Source organism: Myripristis murdjan, chromosome 11, assembly GCF_902150065.1.
Source record: "Myripristis murdjan chromosome 11, fMyrMur1.1, whole genome shotgun sequence".
Lineage (NCBI taxonomy): Eukaryota > Metazoa > Chordata > Actinopteri > Holocentriformes > Holocentridae > Myripristis > Myripristis murdjan.
In genome coordinates, this window is record NC_043990.1 from 15,111,836 (window position 1) to 15,138,572 (window position 26,737).

Here is a 26,737-nt window from a genome sequence, read left to right on the forward strand (position 1 = left end):
AAATGTGTATGGGAACATTGTGTATGGGAACTCTAGCTGCTGCTAGAGACTGGAGTTTCCATGAAATACACTGAACTGTCTCCTGGCCTATGTCTATAACCCAGGCATTGTTCAAAAGTGTGTGGGTGGTGCACTGCCTGTTTTAAATATCAACTCGCCCAACCCCAAAAGCACATTTGTGCCCACTCCCTTTAATCGAGGTGGCATGGACTTTGCCAGGCTATTAGACAAAAGGATATCACTTTATATTGATTGAGGTCAGTTACACAACATAATGTTTTCCAGCAGTGCCTCTAATGTGTGCTAAGAGACTTACCCAGGTTCCGCTTCATATACTCTCGATCTAAACTTTGCAATAAAGTCTGACCAACCAAGAGACATAATTTATGTCATGGACACCTGACAAATTATATGAATTATGTGGCATTTAGTCATTTTGGACTGCAATGTACTATCCTGACAGGTGAAGCTCTTTAACAAAACACTTTGAATCTGTTTGGTGAATAATATAGGCACATATTGTGTGAATTCAAAGATAGCTGTGAGGATGGTCTAGACCATCGGTCTTCAACTGGCGGACCGCGGTCCACATGCAGATCTAGAAAGAGTCCAATCCGGACCAAAGCCCTATAGCTAAAACCAATGAGTTTTTTTCTCTCTTGCTCTCTTGCAGTGCAGGAAACTGCATGTGCTGCTTCGGGTAGTGCATTACGTCACTTGTTTACTATATGGCACGATGCTAGCCAATCAAATCAGACCTCTGGCATGACACATGGTCACAAAGCTTACACTGATGGAATAGAAGCTAAGTAACAATAAACATGTCGTGTTCATGAATGAGGAAAATAGATAGCGAAAATAGGGTGTTCCATGAAGAGTGGACTGAGTTGTACATGTTCATTCTGCCTGTGAGAAGCACACAACCTGTGTGTCTCCTATGCGACCAGACTGTGGCCATTATTAAAAGTAGCAACATGTTTCAGGGAAATTCAAGCTACACTTTTCATTTTATTTTTCTAAAAAGAGGCACTTTCATTTCAGATGCACATTTTTAAAAAGCATTTCTAAATGCAGACCTTGCAAAATGCACATTTCCTAAATGCAGACCTTTTTATACATTTGTTTGTAGCATACCTTTTATTTCTTTTCCTTCTCCATCTTAAATGTGGTCTCAATAAATATTGTTGAAAATTTATTGAAATGTAGTGTACTTTCTTTGATTATAAAGTACTGTACTGCTGAAGTGATTGATATTTCAAATGAGTATTGCACTGTAAAATTACAACAACTGCAATAATTTGATAGGAATATTCAAGGAAACACATCAATTGAAGGCATAAAAACACATGCATCTTTACTGGACCCAGGCCTGCGGCCATTCAAAGTGGACTTCTTTGAATTTTACTTGATGACCCCTGGTCTAGACATTAAGAATGAAATTCAACATGAATAGGGCCTGTGAGCAAAGTGCCCACTCACTGAGATTGAGATTGCACAGGTGAATTTTCCCCAGGTGAAGGAACATCCGCAGCAGCTGTATAACAGAGGAATCCAACTGGGAAAATTTTCACGGGGAGATAAAGGGCTTGTACTGCTCCCTACCTCTAGGTCTAAAATAATTACCACGTTGCAAGGGCTGGTTGTTTTGTGACGAATATCTATCACTGGATTCGAAAGAAGAGGTAACCATTGCAGAAGAACTAATGTGTTTTTGCCGCTGCTAGGAAGCACTCACCTTATATATCACCAAACTGTAAATTAACCTGTGGTACAGGTGACAACACACGTCTGTCACTTGCTTGAAAAGTCCTTGGGCTGGAATTGAAAGCAAAGCTGGAAATTAGAGTAAATACAGTCCATGTAGACCTGATGGTATTACATCGGGCACAAAGAGCCAGGGATAGTCCAGCTGGTCAACAAGATGTAATGGTGGCTAACTAGCCTCTGGTCGTTGCAGTGAAGCCTATGGATGACGACAAATGGACACATGTCTGCGCAGCTGAGGGTAAGGAAATGCCATCTGTAGAGTTATCGCTTCCATTTCCACACATTCAAGCCTTTAAACAATGTCAGTTCTATTCCTGAAAGATGGAGTCGGCTTGTCACGCTTGTACTATTTTCACACTAGTGTTGCTTCCCTAATACTCTTTATACTGTCATTACTGGATTTTGTCACAAGGGGTTGTGGTAATTTTTTCATACGCCACCCGGCTTCCCAATAACGATGCTACTGTAGGGCGTCCCTGCCGCCTCGCACTATCCTATAAGCTGGAGTTCCTCCTCATTGAGTTCACACTCAAATGTCTGATTTCAAAACATCAACGAGTTGTTGGAGTCTCTCTGCTCCGTTTTTTAGCCTTACTTACTTCCTCCAGAATGATCTCAGTTTGTGCATGGATCACCCCGAGGTGCTGTAGTTCCTGTAAGATTTGAAAGGAAAAATGCTGTTTTTCACATTTTGTGTTGGGTGAGCGCCGGAGAAGCTGAAAGTATCGACAAATTGTGCGTGTGTCTTTCATGAATATCCCCCACAGTAGCATGATAGAGTTTGGGTTTGAAAATCGGCCGAATGTTCTTTTTGCAATCTTTTCACAAAATACCAGCACTGAGTGTGTGGACTCCAGGACCGCATGCCACCAGTAATACTTGATATCGCCACAAGTCCAAGGTAGATAAAAGTTGTGTTTAAAATCCTGTCCTACATACTGTCCTGACTCCTCTCCAGTGTCCTCCTAATTCAAAGGTCATCACACAGCTGTCTAACATGGTATTGGTTGATCACAGTGCTGTATGTTTAATAACCCACGTTAGCTTCACTCATATTTATGTACTGTTTTTCTCTGTTTTATCATATTGATACTTGCTACTGCTTTTATTTTATCATGAAAGATGTTTTGACAACCCACTCTGAAATGGTGAAAATTCCTAGATCACATGTGGTTTATTCTTCTAAAGCAGGGATCAGATAGTACCTTGTAGGGTTTATATTTAGTTGTTAGTTGCCTTGCAGCAGCCAGCTGAGGTTATTTTGTGGTCTTTAGCCATGGCTACGTTTCTGTGGGGAAGTTTTCCAATCCTATTTTTTATTGCCGGCATGTAACACTGACTTTAGAGCACACACAAAAAAAAAAAAAAAAAAAACACACACACACACACATTAAATAAGATCTTTTGAAATTTGGCTCAGCAACAATGGCTCATCTTCATCTTCATCAGCACACAAAGTAATCTGACCTCCCTCATGAAAATTCCCGAAATCATATGAAGTCATTTATTGTTCATTTGCACATGCGGGCCAGTTCACTTTTGAGGCTGATTTATGCTGATGTTAGTTATGTGTCACTTTTCAAACATGCATGAGGACAGGTGAGGCGTGAAATATAGGAAGTGAGCAAAAAAACCTGGAATGAAGCATTAAAGTATGTAATGTGCATGATTTTGTGTAAAGAAGTGAGTTTTTTTTTCTCAAAAAAAAAAGTGTTTTAAAGTTCAAGGAAATATTTTGTGGATACTGACCTTAATGACTCCTGTGGATCAAAGTAAAATATGTTTTTATGCTGGCCTTGATGACTTACATGGAATTGAGCATCTTTACAGATGAATGATTTATCATTCTTTTAAAGAATGAAGGAATCCTTTCATCATGTGGCTTTTATGCTTTTACAATTCCGTTTCTTTTAATCTTAAAACAAATTTAATCTTAACCTCTTCTGGACGCTGGGACACTGAAAACTCTTTTTGAAGGGCCTTCTGTTTTTGTTTCTTTTGAGCATGTTTATTCAGAAGAAAGCGACCAGTTCTCTCTTAAAACATTTATTCAGAAGCTCAGGTTGGGTGTAGTTGTGTCATATGACCTCCTCTATACTCACACTTGAACTGTAATGCATTTTTCTCCAATCATGTCCTACCAGGATGTTAACAGTGCAGCGTTTAATACATTTCCAAAACAAAACCAGCACCAACTTGCCATCTGCAAATCTGATGGATATTGTAGTGCTTGAGACATGAAGACCAAACCAGAAGCCCCCAAATTAGGGTCCTGTCTAGATGGCAACCCTAGATTTATGAAACTCTAGGTCTTACTTAACTCTCATGAATGCAGTTATGGTGAAGGTTAAGGTGAAGGTTAGAATTAGGGTTAAGGTTATGGTTAAAGTTAAGGGGAAGTTTATGGCTAATGGTAAGCTTAAGGTTATGGTTAATGTTAAGGTTGAAGTTATGGTTATGGTTATGATTAAGGTTACAGTTAGGGTTACGGTTAGGGACAAGGTTAAGGTTAGGGTTAAGGTTAAGGTAAGGGTTAAGGCAGTATCAAGCATTAATATGCTGAATTAAGTGTGCATCTGTAAGAATGTGTAAGAGCTTCACAAATCTAGGGTTACCATGTAGACATGACCCAAAATTAGGGGTGTGACGAGCTACATTGAGTCCATCGATGACATTGCCAGCCTGTGTCGGTACAAAGCTGGAAATGAATCACAGAAAAATCTATGCAGCACTTTGTGTATTGGTATATCCTACTATGTCATGCATATGTTTGAACTAATTGCTGTTGTTTTCATGTTCACATTAGGTGTGTCTCTGTCCTGTTTTCTCTCCCTCTGCATGTCGCTATCTCAACTGTGAAGGGTCACATCATGACCCCCACTCCCTCACTCAGAGAAAGCTAACACTCCCCCCACCCTATCCTGTGACTGACATCCATTTCCATCATGAGAGACTGATAATTATTATTGTTCCCATCCACAGTCAGACATATTGTGCAAAAATATGACACTAAAGCAAATCAAGTAAGTAAATATGGTGGTGTGCAGTAATGTGGTGGCTTCTCTGCCTCCCAGCAACCGCACAGCTTTACTGTGTTGCCTGCACTTACCTGCTTGCAACTGCTATTTTCTTCTTCTTTACACCTGTGGTGAAGAATGACAATAAATGATCTTGTATCTTGAATCAAATATTCTCTCAAAAGTAAAAATTTAGTTACCTTGGAAATCACCTTATTGTTTTTTTTTTTTTTTTTCCACCTTAGTAATTTTACTGATTTCTTATTCTTTTCATTTCCATTTTTCAAGTTACAGATGCCTTTGAGGTATTTTGTTAAAGTTCTTTGTATTTTTCTTGATTGCACATTTCCACTTTAGTGTTGTGACAGTAGAACATAGTTCCTCGCCTTTTATTGTCTATGTACATTTATTGACCGGAAACAGCACAATGAATGTCGCGTAAATCAGGAATAGGCAACCATGTGCCATAGGGTTCCTAGAACATGCAGGTTTTAATTCCAACCAAACACCAAACTAGGTTATTCCACATTAGATCTCCCCTCCTCTGAGGGTGTGCTAATCAGCTAACAGCAACTAATATTTCCTTTGTCCATGTATTTATTAGTGTGCCATGATGGTCTCAGTGGTGTTTCAGAGGCTTTTCCACTCTGACAATAATGAAACTCAGGGGAGACACTAAATGCTTTTCAATTTTTTGGCATAGACATGAACCTTTTTTTTTTTTTTTTTTTTTGGCATTTCGGCTTTATTTGATAGCAACAGTAGAGAGAAACATTCAAAATTGGCACAAAATATGGACTACTGGCAGCTTTACTACAAAACTATTGATATCAGCCTTAAAATAATCTGTATTAATTGTAATTTAGCTTCAATATGTCACTACTAATTTCACCAAAATAAGCTTAGGTTAATTTATTGTATTTAGTGATTACACTAATTCTGGCTGTGAGATGAAAATGAAAATAAACCTAAACACCCCACATGTCTTGCCATGGAGACGTTAGAGTCTTTATTTCCTCTGCTGACACATTCTGAATACTATATATTCAGGAGGCAGGTCAGACATATAATGTATTAGCAATGACAGCACATTTCTGTAGTCTTTTATCCCCTACGGGCTTGCAGATACATGGTAGGAAGGATCTCTGTTTGATCACTTTGTCACATGCAGAAATAGCTAGCAATGATAGAAACTGATGTTATGAGATTCAGTAATATGACTTTTTATTAATGACCTTTCCCCTGCAGGGCAGAGCCACCACCCAACCAGTCAGTCAGTCAGAGGGCCAGACTGTAAGCAAGCACATCATATCATGCCCTCCCTCAGTTTAAGACTTCACTTACTTGTTGTGGACAGTGAGTTATGTATGAATCTTTTCTGAAGCGAGAACCATATTATTAAGTTAGTCACTGACTATGAATTTCATTAGTGTCATGCGGAAAAGGGTTAGTGTTGGAGTTAAGGTTCTGGCAGTTTCATCTCTTCAAATCATTTGTAATTTGAACCTTGAAGCATATTATCCAGCTCATTCTGTGTAGTTGACAAAGGATAAGTGTTCACTCATTTTTTCAGGTGTTTGCTATTCACAAACTTCTAAAAAACTTTTTCACCCACAATAGCTGTTTCCTTGGCAACTCCTGGGAGCGTGACTAACACCAGTAGGTGTTTCTTTTTTCCCTTTCAACAATGGAGTCAATTTACAGACTGTTTTGTAAGATTTATCCAGATGAATAGTAGCATGTCATAGCCTACTGCTCTGACAAACGAGTCTAACGTAAAAACTGTACTGTTTCTCCTTATTTGTGTCTACATGTGGACAAAGTAAAGAAAATGCCTAACAATATATAACTATCAAGTACCACTTCTTGTATTGCCACCACAGGAGCACTTCGAGCTGTGGGATATTGAACCACTTTTCAAGAAGGAGCCTCCAATTCTTTGAGGGATGAAGTAAATGAATATTAGATGTAGACTCTGGTTTGGGTATGGGGAAGGTTAGGAAAAAGATTATGCTACGAATTTACTGCAGGTAAACTTCATTATCCTCAGAGGGGGAATTTGTTTGGGTTAATTAGGCCCACTGCATAATATCCCTGTTTTACTCCACTGCAAGCTTGATCACACTTGTTCAACCTCAACTTATGGATTTAACTTAGAAGGGGTTAAAACCTCAGAGATACTGTCAGGTGGTAATTCAAGACATGCCCTAAAGGTAATCAATAAAAAATCCTAAATTCCTTTGGCAGCCAAAGAAGTGATGCTAAAATGGGGGTAATATGCAGTAATATGTGTCTTAGTTTCTGCAGTGCCGTGCAGACCTTCAGACTCAGTGAACCTATTTACACTCTGCTGGGTAACACTGGTGCACAGGGAATCACAGCAGTCAAATGTATAAATGCACATAAAGGCCATGTTATTTTCATTTTGGAAAGTCTCCTGAGTTACAGGAAGTATAGCTTAGGAGCCATCTTACAGCATTTAAAAGTAATAATGTTTATATGCACTGAGTTGTGGAGATGTCACACTTAATCCTGGTGATCATGAAGCAACACAGTCGAATAAAATTTGTGAAATGAGCACATACTCAGAAAAACAGGTTACTTGTTGTGGACAGGAATTACCCAGAGATTCCTCCACCACACTAACAACTGATGTCACAACAGAACTGGATTATATGACAGTAGCACAAATACGACACAAAGTTTTCACCTCCTTACCAAGGGCAGTTTTCAAATGGTAATCAAAGACAATGTTAAGCAAGAAAACAATTTTAGATGAGTCTGGATTACGGTCAGGCAACTAAAAACACTTTGAGTAAGGTTTGAGTTAGGGTTAGGCAAGTAAAATAGCTTACTTAAGGTTCTGTGGTCATGTGCAGTGGCGGTTCTGCCCATGTTGCTGCCCTGGGCGAAATTACTGCCTTGTGCCCTCGCACGCGCGCACGCGCGCAGCGAGCAGCGAGAACTTCCAAGCGATAACGGCCGCTACCGGTGCCCCTCTGGCAGCTACACGCGCCCCTCCCAGAGCAGGGGCGCCAACACCTGCACAAATACCTTTTTTGGAAAAATACTTTTTATATGGACAAAATCTTGTTTGCATAAAAAAAAGCCAGCCGGCTTGATGCTTACAGGTGCCGCGCCCACCCGGTCAGGTCTGCCGGATCTGACAGGTGAGCAGCACACACATACTGCCATCCTGTCATTATAAATCAACTTTTGTTCATACGCGGCTGCAGCAGCACAACGGACAGTGACACAGACAACATGGTTGATTATTGACTGCGCAATGCGGCCATGCGCCGGTAATTGCGGCATCAGGCGAGCCTACCTACTGGTTTATATGCAAGCACAATACATGTGTATTTGCTTAGACCCCAATATTAGACGAGGGTGTTTTTCAGGGAATTTTCAATGGAAAAAATATTGTCTTATATTCAGATGAATACGGTAATAGAAAACTGCTTTGCAGCGAGGATGATTTTTTTTTTTTTTTTTTTTTTTTTTGCGCTCATGCCGCCCCCCACGTGACATGAAAATATGCCGCCCCGGGCGGCTGCCCGCTTCGCCCGTGCCTAAAACCGCTACTGGTCATGTGGTCATTAAATCACCAGATTTCATCCTCTAGGCAACATGAAATCTGGTGTATGTTGTTTACACATTCAGTGCATGTGTACCTCTGCCGGTGGTTTCCATTCTGCACGCTGTTTCTTTGTGACGCATGAGTGATCCGACAAGAGTTGACTTCAGCATGAACTTAAACACAATTGACTTAAAAGAGCCTAACTTTGTGGATTTACCTTGCACTGCTGGGCTATATAGTTCAACACACTCACACTGCACAGAAACACACACAAGCAAAGATTAACAATGCATGCAAGTACATGAAAACACACACACGCAAACGCACACATGCACACACACAAATCACTTTTCTATCCCCTTGGAGACAAAAATTCAATATTGAAATCTGAAAATTACAGCGCCTCACCAGTGACCCTCAAAACCAACAGGGAAAGGGCTGTTTAATCCAGAAACTGAGGAGGATAAATGCTGCTGTAGCTTGTCATGTGTTTTCTTTTCTTCTACCTTTAACTGGACAACATATGCATTACAATATATTAAGCAATTGCATAATATATTATATGGTTATATTTTGGTTGTCGATAAACAACCAAAATACATAATTTATATCATGTATGTCCAATCATGAGAAATAGATTTTCTCACTGTCTAACTCATCTTGCAACCAGTTACAATATAACTGACAGGGGAACAACAGAAAATAGGATTCAGTATTATTCAAAATGAATTTTTCAAACATAAATATCAACTCGTTATGTGAATATTACTTTTGGCATGCACTAACCACCCAGCAGTGAGGACTGCTTACTGCTTTGATACAGGGAAGTGCTGCCAATTCTATTCCATAAATTCGATTATGTGTAAAAACTTTGGATCAAGACTGATGGAAGGCCAATTCTGAATGTAAAGGTTACAGTGAAAGATGCTTGATCAATTTGTCAGAAACTTTCCACCATACCAGGAGATATTCTTCACTGAACAGTCTCCTAACTAAATGATTGTCTTGCTGGTGATGTCATCTGAGAGTTTTTGGCCTGTTGGGGACTTGGGGACTTGCCACTGTGGTGGGACAACCAGTTTTATTTAGTGAATACTGAATATTGGTGTGCCCCTTGTCTCCAATTCTGTTCATAATCTTCATGGACAGGATTTGAGGGCGCAGTCGGGGAAGGGAGGATGTCCAGGTTGGTGACCAGAGGATTGCGTCCCTGGTTTTTGTAGATCTGGTCTTGCTGGCCTCATCAGGCTGTGACCTTCAGTCATCGCTGAGTGTGTGTGATGTGAAGCCGAGTGTGAAGCGATCGGGATGAGGAAATAAGAAAATGAGAAAATGGTGGTTTGCCCTCTCGAGTGGGGAGTGAGGTCCTGCCTCAAGTAAAGGATTTCATGTATCTCAGGGTCTTGTTCACGAGTGAGGGTAGAGTGGAGCGGGGGATCGACAGGCAGATCAGGGGAGTGGCAGCAGTAATGTGGTCACTGTACCAGACCATCGTGGTGTGGGGGGAAGCTGAGCCAGAAGGCGAGGCTTTCGATTTACCGGTCGATCTTTGTTCCAACCCTCACCTATGGTCACCAACTCTGGGCAGTGACCGAAAGAACAAGGTCACTGATACAAGCAACGGAAATGGGTTTCCTCCGCAGGGTGGCCAGGTGCACCCTTAGGGATAGTGTGAGGAGCTTGTACATCTGTGAGGAGCTTGGAGTGGAGCTGCTGCTCCTCCACATTGAAAGGAGCCATTTGAGATGGTTTGGGCATCTAGTCAAGCTGCCTCCTGGTTGCCTCCCGGTGGAGGTGTTCCGGGCATGTCCACCTGGGAAGTGACCCTGGGGCAGACCCGGGACACGCTGGGGGGACAATGTCTCCCGGCTGGCCTGGGAACGCCTCACAATCCCCCAGGAGGAGCTGGTGGATGTGGACGGCGAAAAGACCATCAGGGCAGACCTCCTCAGCCTCCTGCCACCGCAGCCTGGTTCCGGATAAGAGGCAGAAAATGGATGGATGAATGAATATCGGTGTGAAAACCATCAGTCCCCAAAGGTCCATCAAAACTGACCCAGCAGTGAAGCCTTAGAGCCCTGATGGCCTGGTGCCGGCGCTGCAGTAGATCAGCCAGGTTTATATTGAATGTGCTGTTCACCAGTGTCAAATCGATCATTCCCCTAAATACCCAAAAGAGCCAGCAGAAGCTCAGCAATTGTGGACAGATGGATGAACAGACCCCAATCCAGTGTCCCCTCATTGATCTGTGATTGTGAGGGACAGCTTCAGAGCTCAAATGCGACAAAACTGAGATGTATTAATCAGGATTTTAACTGGGTTACCTGATGATAAATTCACCATTTGGGGAGTTAGCCCAAGTAATCATTTCCAAGAGTGAAACACAGTTATAGCATAATATTATGATACTGTGAGGAGAGATCAAATGAAAGAGTCAGTAATAATAAGGTGTTTTCTACCCTGTAACCACCATTTTTTGTTTCTCAGACAAAACAACAAAAAACCTACAGATTAAACCATAACTTGTGCACTGAAAAACCTTCCTTTATTTATCTTTCTATAGTTAAAGTTCTTCAGAAAGCATTTGAAAGTATAACAGCAATTTATTCTATAATATGAAAAAGAGCGTTCTGGAAAATAGCATGATAAATTGATATAATTATCTATAGTTGCCCGCTGTTACTTATTATGAAGACTAATCTTAGCAAGTTGGCTGATGTGGATTTTTTTTTTCTTTTTCTTTTTTTTCTCCCAAGATGAGTTTGCTGTGCTGTCCTAGCTTAAGGAAGAAGCACACTGAGGCAGGCAGCCAGCGTGCAATAGATGATCATGTTGGGCTATTTACACGCATCCTATGAGGACCTAACTGCAAACTGTTTTACACTTACAGCATATAATATAAATATTTTTCAGCTAACAGACAAAGTAATGACAGTGTGGAGTTCTATTATGCTAAGTAGTTTAAAATGCATTGATTTGGGATTTTTTTTTTTTTTTTTTTTGGTCTGAGTTCTATGCAAAGTACTCTGTCAAAGTGAGAAGAGAATTATGGAAATTTGTGTGAAAATGTAAAATTCAAATAGCAGAATTTGAGTTTGCATGATTTACCTTTTCTTGGAAACTTCAAGGACTGGAATCAAAAACCACCCAGGGGAGAAAAAAGAAAAAAAAAAAAAAAAAACACTTATCCCACACTGTGCTTGAGTATTCTGATGGAGAGTTCATCCCACACCCTAAAATTGTCGCCAAAATTACATCTGGAGGACACCGGACCCCCTGACTGAATTTGGATTCTACCCCCTACACATAGAACACACACACACACGCACACACACACACTGGGGAGACAGAACATCCACTTACACACTTCACACAAAAAAAACTCCCACAAATACACAGCGAGAAAACAACCACTCAGAGCCCAGATGGCCTGTTCTCTCCCCTTCTCCCTGCTCTCATTAAATATAAACTATCTAAGGGAGCAATAAGACACAGGTCCTGACTCTCTCGCTCTCTTTCTCTGCCACCCACACACACACACAAACACACACACTCACACACATTAACGTAATCAGGATTAAAAGGATCTGTCACACACTTACACACACGTAAACACAGTGGCAGTAAAATCATCAGAAGGAGAAAGGGCCTCTCTGCAAACATCTAAAGACGTTTTTAGAGGTTAGTGCGGAAATCGTAGACCCTTAACACACACACACATACACACACACACACACACACACACACACACACACACACACATAGAGTGTAACTACAGCTTCCCAGTTGGTAAGTCTCAGACCTGCGAGTTCAGGGCTCTGTGTTCCACCATTTGCCTTTGCAAAACGCTCATGAAAAGCGCAGCCTGGTTTCATGGTAATTGCGTGTGAAATCAAGTGAAAAGTTTAAAAAGCCACAAATAAGAGACCCTCCCCAGAAAAAAAAACATGCCCTCATGTTTTGGCTGTGACTCTGAGCAGTGGAAACAGAGCTATGTTGAAGTAATTAAAAAGTCTTATTTCTGAATGTTAATTTTTGCATCGGTTTGTGATATCTGACCGGCTGAGCTGGCGTCAGATGACCTGTGAAATGGCGTGTTTTTGAAACAACAGAGATAATGAGCTCTGAAATTCACTGTTTCTGGCATATGATCCAGCTAACACAACCTGATTTCTTAGGCCCCGGACCAAAATTTGAATGCGAACTTCTACTGCAATATCTGATAATGCAAAGCAGTTAACTGGGCGTCACACACAGAGGACAGGTGTGTGTGTGTGCAACAAAGCAGGGGGAAGTGGCAGCCTGGTGTGCACAAAAGGAAATGCAGTTAGTATGAACATAAAGACAGCTAAACGGCTCATTACAATAATATTTATTGATTTATCTATTCATTTATTTATTTATGCATTTATTCATGTATTTATTTATTCATTTTATGTCAACAATGTGAAAATGCTGCAGGCCAAAACATTGGCTCTCAACTAGTCAAGACTCAGGGTCCACCTTTGTCCGCAGCCATTTAGTCACGGACCACAAAGGCTAATGTAAGAGCCATTTAATAAATTTAAAAGTGCGGCAATCCAAAAAACAAAATAAAACAAAAAAGTACAAGGGCTTAAAACTGGGTGTTATAAAGAGCCGTTGCAACAGTGGGTACAGATGAATTCAGACCTCAAACTTTTTTCTTTTCTTTTCTTTTTTTTTTTTTTTTGTAGACTGTAATAACATCTTCATAGGCTGAATAAAGACAGTACAATGATTCAGATAGAGGCACTGTATCAGAACTTGATTATAACTTCAAAATAATATTGTTCATTTATTTATGTTTTTCTGAGTGGTGGACCCACATGCCCTCTGTCCCGCAGTCAGAAATGACCTGGTGTCCACTTTTAGACCATGACCCACCAGTTGAGAACCATTTGCTCAGTAGATTAGTGGGTAATCTTGCAGGGTGTGGTTAGACAGGTGAAGAGGCTACACATTACAAACTGTACAGACACAGGAGCGATCTGGTTCAGCCCCAGCAAGTCCTCCGATCCATGCGACCACATAGGTCGTTTGTTCCAATTAACTTTTCAATATGACCCAAAGGACCATTTCCTGAGCGAGCGAGCAAACAAACACGAGCCACTAAAAATGCTTGGTCAAGGTTAGTAAAAGGTTTTTGGTACAGTTAGGGAGAGGCTTCCCATAATGCATAAGGTTGGGAAAAGCTCAGGGTTAAGGTTATGAACCGTAGCAATATTAGTGGATGTTTGCTACCTAAAAGCAAACACTGCTTTAGCTTGGATTTGAACTCAGGTCAGCCAAGTGAAAGATATGATTGATCGATCCACAGCCCCACCGACCTCCTTATGCTTGACTTTGTCACTCCCATAATACTACACCACAGTGTCGTTATTTACAGGACCATTAGAGGTTGCTAAACTTTATAATGCAACTATGAGTCATCATAAGCTGCTGTACAAATGACCTATGGGGTCGTTTTTTGCCAGAGGACAGTCTCTTCAGTCCCAGTGTTAGAAACACGTACCAGCAAGAAATTTGTTTCCTCATAGCCAAACTATAATTTCCGGCTCACAAGTTTGTCTTGCTTAGTTTAACTCACTGAGCGGTTGTTGCATTATCCTTCAAATTGTCGCTGCAGTTTTTGCCTTGCCTGAACATCGTGCTGTTCCCACACTGGGCCTGCTGTGAGGGCTGCTCAGCATCAGCACATTTTGGTTTTCACTGAACAGTTATGCGCATCATTTGAACATCATCATCATAACTGTAACATCCCTGCCAAAACACCATCTGAACATGTACAATATAAAAATATAAAATACTCAAACTCATATTTCTTGCATAATCGTCCTGAACCAGACGGCACAAAAGTAGTTGAAAACATTTCCCACAGTGCCTGCATGGGTAACAGACAGTATAATTTCTGTACAGGTGCCAGCTCAGGTTGTTGATGTTGGCTTGTAAACCTTTCATTCCCTGACACAGTATGTGAAAGGAGGTTAGGATAAGAAAAGACTCATAACTATGACATGGCAACTTGGCTTGGTGCTGAGAGGAAATGTGACAATTTATTGAAGAAACTTTCGTTTTGGGTGTCCTGGTGTTTTGACAGGCTGGGTTTCATATGTCTCAAAGTGCTCTGGATTTGATTGAGATGCTGCATTTTGTGCAAAAGTCTCATTCAGCACCGTCTGCAAGGGCTCCTCATCAGAGGCTGTGTTTCAGTGGATCATTGTCATCAAATGTGGTAATTTTCATGGGTTTTGAAGATGGCAAAAATACAATTTCAGACACAGTGGAAGTCCACGACAGAGAGAGGTCAGCATGAAATGGCCGCCAAATTTTTCAGTAATGGAAAAAGATATAGCTTGATACAGATCTGAAAGTAAGAACAGCATGGCAGCGGTATCATCACAAAGCTCAAAATGCTGCAGAACTGATAGAAACGGAGTCTGTAGTGTTTCTGCTGTGGCTTGGTTCAGCATGTAGTGGAACTGCATCTTTGCTGTCTCCATGCAGGGTGTCAGCTCACATCAGAGCCCAATTTTCTGAGGCAGCACATCTTTTTATCTGTTCATCTATACGTCTGCGTTCAGCACTGTCTTACTCCACACTTGCAAAATTATGCAATGCTATTAAACTATATACCTAACCTGATCAGGTCAATTTGGGCCTTAATGAAATATCAGGTACCAGTATATCATCCACCACTGGTATAACAGATGTTTCAATTTATTTATTTTTAATTCATAATGTGAATGCGATTTCCACCTTACTAAGAATTAAAGTTTAATCACATTTTAAGTTACTCAATACTGGTGCAATATATTATCTATTGAAATTTCCATCAAACTGCCCATACGTAATTGCATGTGTGTGTGCACCCATGAGTGTGTGAGAGAGGGTGTATGTGTGTGAATAAAACCTGTCTTTCTCTCTACAATGTCTCATTAGAGTGTGAAACAGCCCCAGGTGTCATCCGCCTATCACACTTTTCCTCGTTAGGTGCCCTCTTAATTGACCTCTGCTTGTTATCTCCTCTTAATTGAGGACCTCTAAACCAGCATTTAACAAGCAGGGGAGAGGAGAACAGAGGAGAGGTGGGAGGAGCGTGACCTATGACATCACAGGTCCTCCAGGTGTTTCCAGTGATCACACACACACACACACACTCCAAAAGGACAGACTTGCCATTCTTGCGTGGCAAGCAGCGACACCCACATGACACAAACATGCACGCACACAGTGGCGCGTAGTGACACAGACATGCTCTGTGCTGCACACGATAACCACAATTAAGCATGGGTCACGGCAGATCAGTGTGTGTCAAAGGTAGGAAACCAGAGGTCACACACCAAGACACTGAATCACAGCAGTGAGAAAAAGCAAGGGAGACGAATAGAAACAGGAGAGATAAAGCACAGAGACACAAACAGAGAGAGAAAGAGAAAGAGAGAGGGAATAGAGAGAGAGGGGGAAGTAAAAGATAACAATACTGGGGCTGTGCTCAGGATCAGATATACTGTATTAACACTGTGCACACTGTACACAAGCAACATATAAATCAGCTAGAACATGTAACACTTTTTTTTTTATAACAATTATTGATTCTTTGATTTCAAAAAAATATCATTTCATGTAAATTCACACCACTTCACTGCCATAACCATTTCCCAACATAATGAAGGAGTAAAAATTGGAGTCCTGTAGGGCTACACTCAGATTGTGTTGAAAAGATGAAAAAAAAAAAAAAAAAAAAGGCAGTGCCACCTAAACATGTCAAACAAGCTATTTATTAAACCGCATTAGTAAAATGTCGGAGAAGCCACTTCAGTTTGGCACACAATTTATTTTCACAATAAAGCTCAATACTACAGGTTGTTCTCATAGCACACTGCACTTCTGTGGATAATTTTGATTGATTCCACCGAACAAAGAGAATGGTGCTTGTTCTGCTGATCTGTACAAATCTACTTTTTTTTCAGATTTGGCCCTCATGCCTGTAAACACACAAGAATAACAAATTGCAGTGAATAACTCAGTCCTGATTAATGAAAATAGTGTGACAAAATCAAATTGTGAAATTGCTGGTGATCCCCACCACCGTTTAGTATGTTTAGTGTGATAGCAGAGCAGCCCATTCTGAATATGGCCTATACCCCAGTTTACTGTTATTCTGGCAGCCCTTGTCTTAGTCACATTGTGGTCATATTGAACTTAAAGTTGGAAAAACTCTGGAGGACAGCAGAGCAGACGTTAACAATGGCAGACTCAACTCTTTTTGTAAAGTAAATTTAAAACATCAGCCAAACTCTGTTAAAAAGCTGAAGACAGGGAAGTGTCTAAAAATTTAAATTCAGCAAGTTTAAGCTGATATACTGTTTGTTATCATAATAAACTCATCCTGCTCCTTTCGGTTCCCTCAAAATTTATGTTTTTGTTGCCATACCTTTGTTGCCTAATTTAACAATAAATGAGTAAATTTAAAAAGTCTATACAAAATAGTTATTACATAAGTAAGCAACTTTATGTATATAGCACCTTTCGAGAGCAGATATCACAAAGTGCTTCACAAAGGAAATAAGTTAATACTGCTAATGCAACTAATACTAATTATATTATTATTAATAGCATCATTATGATAATCATGTTATCAAGCGTTTTTGTGAACAGAATGAATTTAAGAGTGACGTCAGTACTGTTAAGAAAATGGAGAAAGTAGTAATTACTTCCTAAATTGCAGCCTTGAATCCACCCCCCCCCCCCCCCCCCCACACACACACACACAAAAATGTGTGTGTGTGTGTGTGTGTGTGTGTGTGTGTGTGTGTGTTTGTGTGTGTGTGTGTATGAGACAGATAAAGAGTGAATGAGTGAGTGTGATGAGTGCTGTGTTTCTTTGATTGCCGCCTCTCTTACACTGTGCTCCACTGCAATCACTTTCACAGCTCAGTTGGCATCTGATTATCTCTGTCACACACACAGAAATACAAATATTCACAGATACGCACACTTTTGCATTATTTGCATACCACTTCCATCTTGAAATTGTTATTTTGGTAATCAGACAGACAGAGAGGAAACATAATTATAGAACTGGCTTCCACTTAGTGACAGCAAGGCTTTGTTCAGGGTGTGTGTGTATGTGTGAGTGTGATAAGTACTGTTTCTTTGTCAAAATCGTGTGGCAGAAAATGTCAGAATACATTGAGCAAACAGCCGTCAGGGCTCACTTTGTAAATTAACCTATAAAACACAATGTCAAGCCAGCCATTTCCACAGGTATGAAGTGTCTAATTAGATTTGGAGAAAAATAAAGAGCATATTCTTCAACAGGAGACAGAAGGTGGTGGGAGGGTGATACAGTTTTGAACCCATAAAATCAAATCTAATGTGATGTAATGTAGAGACACTTTGCTGCCAAGGTGCAACCCAGCCCAGCGGGTCGAGCCCCCGGGACCTTGTTAGGGCTAATCTTCGGCTGGGACGAGCCACACTCAGAGAATTACAGATGATTAATGTAACTATTTGATGAGTGTGTATGTGTTTGCGCTTTCATGTTTGACAGAAATGTGTGTAAAAGGGTTCATGCAAGGGGCAGCTTCACAGTTAAAGCTTCAATATGTAACTTTTTGACATCAAAATAACTAGAATTTAGCAATAAATAGGATATATATTACTAACGCTAGATGATATATCAGTATTACACAGACATCATGATATGAGACTAGATATCATGTGGTATTTTAAATGTTATAAAATACCTTTATGGCATCAGCCTTGTTTTTCCTGGTTTTAAAGGCTGAATTACAGTAAATTAATGCAATCTGAAGTCAGTAGACTGTTGTAGCTATTCTGTTATTTGCCTCTACTTGCTTGGTCATCATATTACATCATTTTATTATCAATGACTGTTAATCAATATCCTCTTAAGCGTAAATATTACCAATAGTCATCCCAACAATATCGTCACATTGCCAGTATCAAGGTATGCAGTGAAAAATATTAAGATATTTCATTCTGTCAGCCTATAGCATGGCTTATTTGTCTGAGCCTGTGTGTGACCCTGTGTGGACATCTGCCATTTTCCCTGCATTTTGTCTTGCAGAGAAGTCACACTAACAAAAAGAAAGATGGCAAAACAGACAGAGATTAGCAAGCATTGGTGTGTATTAGTTTTTTGGGGGTTTATTGTAGATTCCCTGCATTCATTAGTCGTCTTCTTCGTCAACCTTTGCTGTGAGTATTATGCATGCAGCGCATCAGGCTGGATGGACAGCTCTTCACGATGAGTGACAGGCGTTAGGGCCAACTGAGGGAGGGAGCTGCGGCTGATGATATGCCCTAATTCAATGATGCTAAATACTTGACAGCAACAGGTGCTGTCAAGGCCCACAGAACCAGCCACAGACCTAATCAGCATTGGGGACGATCTGTTTTTTTCAGTAGCTAATACTGATTTCAAAGCTGTTGATTACATGCAGTGACTATTTATAATTATATTGGCAAAGCTACTGACTAATAATCATCTCGATCATCTTTTAGAATAATTTAAAGGAGACTACTTTTACCTGCATGCCAACATGTGTGTGTGTGTTCATGTTTCTAGTGGATGTGGTGACTGTCTACCATGCTGCATTAGTCCTGTGTGGTGAATTCATTCTCCTGAGCAAGCATTTCTCATGGTTCGTTCCTTTTCAAGGTAAACGTTCACTTCACCTCACAGATGCTACAACTTGAAATTGGGAAAGTATGAGGGGTGATACACAGTGACCAACATACTGCACACTCACACACTGATGTACACACATGCGCGCGCACACACACACACACACACACACACACGCACACACACACGTATGCACACACACGTACACGTACATACATGTTGAAAGGACAAAGAAACCATTCCGGAGGCTTTTGATGATGCAGCAGAAACTGTAATTGATAAACGGGTGGCAGATAATATGCTCTACACACACCCACACCCACATGCACTTTGTTTCTAAGTGTGTGCCGTGATTATAGTTATGGTTATTTGTTTGCATTGACAATCATGATGGCCCAATTAACATCTCATCTCCTCCTCTCCTCTCCCCTCCCTTCCTCTGCTCTCCTCCCTCGTGTCCCTTCTGACAGGATGGTAACAATATCCATTGCGTGTCTCATTGACCATTTGGTAAATTACTCTGTCTCTTCCTTACCCCGTCCTTCCTTCCTTCCTTCCTTCCTTCCTTCCTTCCTTCCTTCCTCCCTTTCTATCTCTTTATCCCACCAGCCACCTCCTTCTCACCTCCTTGCTAGGTAATTCATTGAATAATTCAGTATATCTATCACTCAACCATTTGGTAAATATTACACTATCTTTCTGTCGTTTATCGAATGATTCTCACAATATCCATTTGCCAATACAGCCTCATAATCACCTCTCCCTCTGCCTTTTTCCCCTGCCTGTTTCCCTCTTCAGGCCTCTCTCTCCATCATTTACCAAATGATTTTCACAATGTCTCTCTCTCCGCTATTTGTTGTCTAATAATCATGTATCAAGGATGTGCGTATATATCCATAGACAATTTTCTGCAATGGTGATGGGGAAATCTATTACACCCTGGAGTGTGTGTGTGTGTGTGTGTGTGTGTGTGTGTGTGTGTGCGTGTGTGTGTGTGTGTATGTGTGAGAGAGAAGATGGGACTAGCTATTTATTTTGTGCAGCACTGAATGAAAGGCAAGGAGTGATTGTGTCTAGCCAGTTTTCTGTGTACGTGTATGTGTGCATGTATATGTGTGTGTATGCGTGTGTGTCTATATGCGATTGATCATGCTGTTACGTATAACGATAAGATGACTGCAGTAACAGGGCCTGTGTTTAGAAATTGCAGTGGATCAGATGTTTGCTGGATAGTAGTGATATCATTGCAATGCCAAAGTTATTATGGATTACCTGTGAGGTGTATTTTTGCTGAATAAAACAACATCATCTATTTAAAAGTAATGTATTTAAAAAACAAAAATAAGAGAGTGGAGTGCAGTACTTTGATAGAATTTTCCCTTGGTAATGTAACAGTTTCACCATTAAATTTATTGAGTGACTTCTTTATGCCCTCATCAGTGATATGTGATGACTAAACTTGATGTTTACACATTGGTAGAATGGTTAATTAAACTGCTGCATTAAATTTAAACATAACATTAAATTTGAAGAACATTTCTAAATCTATATTAAAGAATATAGCCAACAAATTACATCTGTAACACTTTTTGCATGATGTATTTCAGCCATCTAAGCTGTGTTTCCATGTCTAAACCAACGCCGGTTGGATGTATTCGAGACTTGCCTGCATTTCCATATGATAATTGTTTTTGTATCTCTATTGCCTTTGCGAGTTGGCATCATCATCATCATCATCAATTTATAATGGCAGAAGGGAGGGTACACAGTGGGAAGAGGAGATCCTTGGGAACATCAGTTTGGTTTGTTCATCCAACAAAGAATCAGACAGTTTGAAAAAAATATTTTCAGTTAAATAAAATGTGAGGCATAGGTTTATCCATATTTTGATAACTTGTTTATTCTATTTATTAATCTTATTTGTTTATTTATTTATTTTTCTGTGGCTGAAAATTCAGCTGTCCACTTTAGAGGACTTATGCATCAACGGGTACATTTTGTTAATTGGGCCACTGGCTTTTCATGTTGTTTATGTAATAAATGTGGTTCATATAAAGTAATCATATGATTTTCACATGGATATGTCATAGCACTTCTCAATACACCATTAACTTATCACCTCTTTAGGTTCCACTTACCAGTAATAAAAATAAATAAATAAATAAGTAAATAAATAAATAAATAAATAATTTAAAACATTATGATTTTATGATTTAATAATTCATGTATGATAATTCATTAATGCATGCATGGTTAAATTTTACATTACAACCTGTCACATAATCATGCAACCGTCTGTTCCTTATTTAACTGTATCACTTATTTGCTCTGCAGTTGATAGAAATGTTATGTGTTCCCTTCATGTTATCTGTGCAGCAGCACAGACTCCAAGACATGACAGACTTAATTTTTTAAAATTATTTTTATTGATTTATTGATTATTATTATTATTATTTTATTTTATTTATTTATTTATTTTTTTTTTTTAGGTGACAGTGAGCTGACCCCATTGCCCTGAATAATGCTCTGTGAACCTTTTCGAAAGCACATAATCATACAGTGCTATTAGCATTAGATCAAAGTCTAAGGTCATCCAGTAGCTATAAAAATGTGAATTGTGCTTGAGGGGAAATTCCTATCAAGTCATCCCTCGACACCATCATATGAATTATAGATTGGGTCGGAGCTGAAAAGAAATCACACAGAGTTCATACAGACAGTACATATGCAGGACTTATTGTTGAGGGAGAGGCATGGAGGCGTACATACAAAGAACACACCGGTTGTTCACACAAACGCACACATCCATGACACATTCAAATACCTATCTGTCCATCCATCCATCCGTTCATCCATCCATCCATGGCAAATACTTATATGTCAACAACATGCTCAACTCAGATCCTGGTTGTTCCATATTACATGTGACATTCTTGGGGACTGAGCATACATTCATGCATACATTCAAACATACAAGCATACATACATACAAACATACAAACATACATACATAGCCTTTTCACCCACAGAAAATATGAACAAACGCATGTTGACTTATTCATGCACACAAACTGTTTTTCCATCCTTACTGTGGCATGACTAATATATTACTGTAACACACACACACATACACACACACACACACACACACACACACATGCAATCCGATGGTATGACATGTTTATTTGGACATGTTCTGCAGATATGTAATATTGAATTGAATATGCCGTAACCTGCGCAAGGCTGTCATGTGGAATATGCTTGTGTATGTGAGTGTGTGTTTGTATGTGTGTTGTATGCATGAATATATTAGTCATATCAAGCGACCTCCATGAAATGGCACCAAGCAGAAATGTGCGTATGAATCATGTCAGACTGTCTGGATGTTTGTGTGTGTGTGTGTGTGTGTGTGTGCAGTCATGCTAAAATACACAGCACTTTGCAACAGAACTGTAATCCGCCCGGTGTCTCCACAGGCTGCAATACACACCAGGTACTTGCCATTTTGAGAGTGTTCTAACACGTGTCATGTGTTTGTTTCATCACAGAATGACACAATGAGATGTTGAGCATTGTATCCTTATGAATGGGAATGGAATGCCACAGAATGCTGGTTCACAGCCGTTCAACTGTGGCTGCTGTCCCAACAAGCAAGCAGCGACTCTGTATCATCCCACGGTGCAAAGAGAGCACTGAGAGGGGGACTGGGAAGGACATGACCAGAAAGAAAGTCCAATCAGACTCAAATCCAAAACATATGTTTCTGTAAATGCACACCCCTTGGAGTGATGAGCAATCAGGTTAAAGCTACATTACTGTAAACGGTATTATGCTTATTTTTTATTTTATTTTATTTTATTTTTGAGAGACTCATCACTGTCCATCCATTTCCTGGACTGAGCTCTCTAAATTTCTGTGTTCACCCAACAATAAGATCCTCCTCTGCCCAACCTCTTCACCCACTCACTGCTATCAATCTCCTTCAGAACTTCTCTGCATAATCTGCATATTAAGACATTCTAATTTCAGACCAGTTGAGCAAGTGCCTTACAGCATATTGCTGTCACGCCAGAAAAAAAAAAAAAAAAAATACAGCATCACCTTTAACATGAAAATTAGTTATATCAAGATGCTTTTTACATTATATTAAAGCATATCATCATGTTATAATGACATCTTTTCACAATATTACAACATACATACATCACATTATTAGTGATGTTTGTATGTTGTTATTATGACCATCAAAAGTTATTGTGTGATATGCAGCAGCAGCCATTTACTCAACCAGCCGACTATGCAGAATGGAATACTTTTTTATGGATTTCCTTGTCGGATGCAAAATGATGGAAACTTTTGGCCTGGATAGCTGCACCAACAGGGGAAGATGAGACTACACAGAGTGAAGTGGCACCAGAGGAAGATGCTGCAGTCACACCACTGGTGGAAGACGCTGAAGGTGGAGCTGAAATCAACTCCGCAGCCAAGAGGCAGATATCTGGATGTGGCTTATGTGGGACCAAGCTGGCTGTAATCAACCATATATATCCCATATAACGGGTGATAGCACATCTGAGAATCCATGTGGAGGGGGTTACAGGCTGTGGACATAGGAAGTAAACAATACTAAGTGACTTTGTGAGTTATACATCAGTGTGGTCCCTTCATGTGAAGGTGAGGGCATAACATTCATTGATAGTATTGTAAGTGTGTGCAGTGCATTTAAAAATATGTTCTAGTGTGGTTATACCACCCAGTAGCATTTGAACTGCTCTGATAATGTCTCCACTGATCTGCAGTTTTGTGATGTCTTCCTATTAAAGAAGCAGCACTTGAAGCAGCATCATACTTTTATGGTCTGTTTTGTTCATTATGCTGCTATATTTGTAATTAATTACTGGCGGTGGAGTTTGCTATGTTTCACAAGAACTATTAAGACTCGATTAAAAGTTCAAATCCAGGTTTATTTTCCAAAGAATTAAGCAAACAGTGAAAAAGCAATAACAAGGGAAAGTAACATAAAATATTCAACATCGATGATGGCTTTTTTTAGATAAATGTAGTGCAATGAGTGCTGTGTTCCGTGTCAGTCTGTGCAAAAGGTGCACAACGGAGTGTTGCAACTGAAAAAGTAAACAGAGCACCGTGTTGTACAGCCTGTATGCATGCTTTTATCAGTATACAGCTATGTAGATCTACCTACCTGTATACTGATGGAGGGTGTACAACAACAAGAGCGGATAAGGAGAACCATTTAATTTGAGGAATAGCTCATTACGCTGGGTTGAGACATTGCAAGATTTAAGATTCAGTATAAATAGTCCAAAATGCAGATACATCCCTCTTTTGTGCCATGGTCCTTTACCAGTCCTTTGAGAGAGGCCAAATGCCATTTCACACCAGAAGCAGAAGTCACAGGGATCCACCTCTGCCCGAGACCAACTTACGCTTCAAATAAATAAATCCAATAAATCAGATTACATGGATTCATATTGGTCTAAAATTTGTCAATCCACTGCAATGCACCCTGTTCTTTCTTTTGTAAATACAGTGTCTGGGTTTACTGCCTCTGGTGACTTTGAAATGCACACTTTGAAAAAGATGAAAAAGATTTGACATGGTCAAATCAGAACACTGAATAGATATATTTGTGTGTTAATCAAGTTATGCTGACTCTGAATCTGATTTTACAGCAATTGAGATAATTAGAAGTCTTTACATTGTCACATCAGTCAAACATTGGTTTGACTGATTTTTACATAGCATGTCTCTGTGCAGAGAGTTGAAGTATGATAACATCCAGGTATAAAAGAAAAAAGCATCTAAGCCCTCACTATCTGACCTGAATTTGCCTGTTGATGCCCATGGCACTGTGGCAGTAAAAAACAGAGCTCAATTCAAATGTTCTTTGTGCCTTCCTCTCTCTTCCTCCCTTACTAACTCAAACTAACTGTTGCAAAGAGCAAAAAAGAGTTCACTGTAAACTGTCTGTCTATCTCTCTGTCTGGCTCAGTGCTCCAAAACAGACTGCCACTCTACCATGCAAACCTTCGGTCTCCTCCTGCATCTGTTTCTCTTTAGCTTTCTGTTGGCTAATAATAAAAGGATTGATAGAATAAAATTTAAAAAAAAAACATTACCAAAAGACATTCAGAAAACACCACAGAAATTCTGGATCCTTCACATCTTTCAGGGAAAAATGTTTGGTGGAGCCAGCCGACTGGAGATGGAAACAAGAAAAAGAAATAGATGGTGTTTAGCATTACAAGGGAAAGGTACTGGAAGAAAGCTGAATGGTACTCTGTGTGTGTGTGTGTGTGTGTGTGTGTGTGTGTGTGCTGTCTCTTGTCCAAGATGTCAACAGTTTAATATTATATCCATATCTCCTCTTTCTTTTCCTTTGGCACTGTGTGTGTATGTGCATAAAGCAATACTTTTCTCTCACTCTTGAACATCACAATCGCAGCAAGGGGTGTTTGAGTTTGTGTGTGTCAATGTTTTTTTGAAAACCTATCTCAGGCTTTTTCAACCAATAAGTCTTGCTACAAGGCGTACGTGTGTGTTTGTGTGCGTGCACTTGTATCTGCGAGTATATGTGAGTTTGAGGGCATTTGTATAGACTATAACCTTTTCTACAAGGTGTACTTACAAACATAAAGAGATCAAAGTAACTTACCGTCCAATAAAATGGCAGCACAGTAGGGTAGAATCAGCGGTTTTCAACCTAACGGGTAGGACCTCTCCAGGGGGTGACCGAAGGCTTCTGGAGGGTTGTAAGTATATTTGAGAAATGTGAAAGAAAAAGTTCAGATATAGTTAGACAAATACATTGCCTCCTACAGGGTGAGCAGAGCAGGCCAGACATCCTTTCCCCCAGCAAATTCCTCCAGCTCCTTCTGGGATATCTCCAATAAATCCAGGCAAACTTGGAAATAAGTCCTAAGAGATAAGCCCCAAAGTCCCATCAGTGTGTCCTCAGTATCTGCTGAGGTCCTTTCCCACTCTGTACCCAGTTCCCCTCTAAAGGGAGATATTCAGGGGCCTCCTTACTTGATGTCTCACCTGACTTCACTCAGTTGAGAAGAGGCTCAACACCATGGTTACCCTGGATTGCCGTGGTCCCCACCCAAAACTTAATTTTCTCTGTCACTACCCAGATTTTGTAGTTGAAGTATTGAAGTGACCACTAATTTAAGAGCTTTGCTTTATGGCTCACCTCTCTCTTCATTAATTCCCACATTACTAGAGTTGATGCACCTAACAACAGTTAAGCTGATGAATTTGACCTGGAGATACCTGAACGCAGTTACTACGGACAGCCGCTGACCCCTCACCTGGATGGGATAGGCCTCCCTTTTCTGGGAAACAGCCATAGCCTCAGATTTGGAGGCGCTGATCTTGATCCTGAATGCGTCGTTCTCAGCTGGAAACCACTCCACAGTGTGTCAGAGATCATGGTCCAATTAGGCTAGAAAATTAACATCATCCATTAATGGGAGCAATACCATCCTGATGTCACCAAACAGGACACTCTCCAGAACTGAGGTGTACCTTGAATTCCTATTCCTAAATATCATAAACAGAAGAGGGACAAACACAGTACTTGTTCCAAGTGTATAGGCACTGACTAGCTCTCCAATAAACACCCCATAGTCCTGCACAGCTTCCAATAGACAAAACTTAGGGAGCATAGTCGTA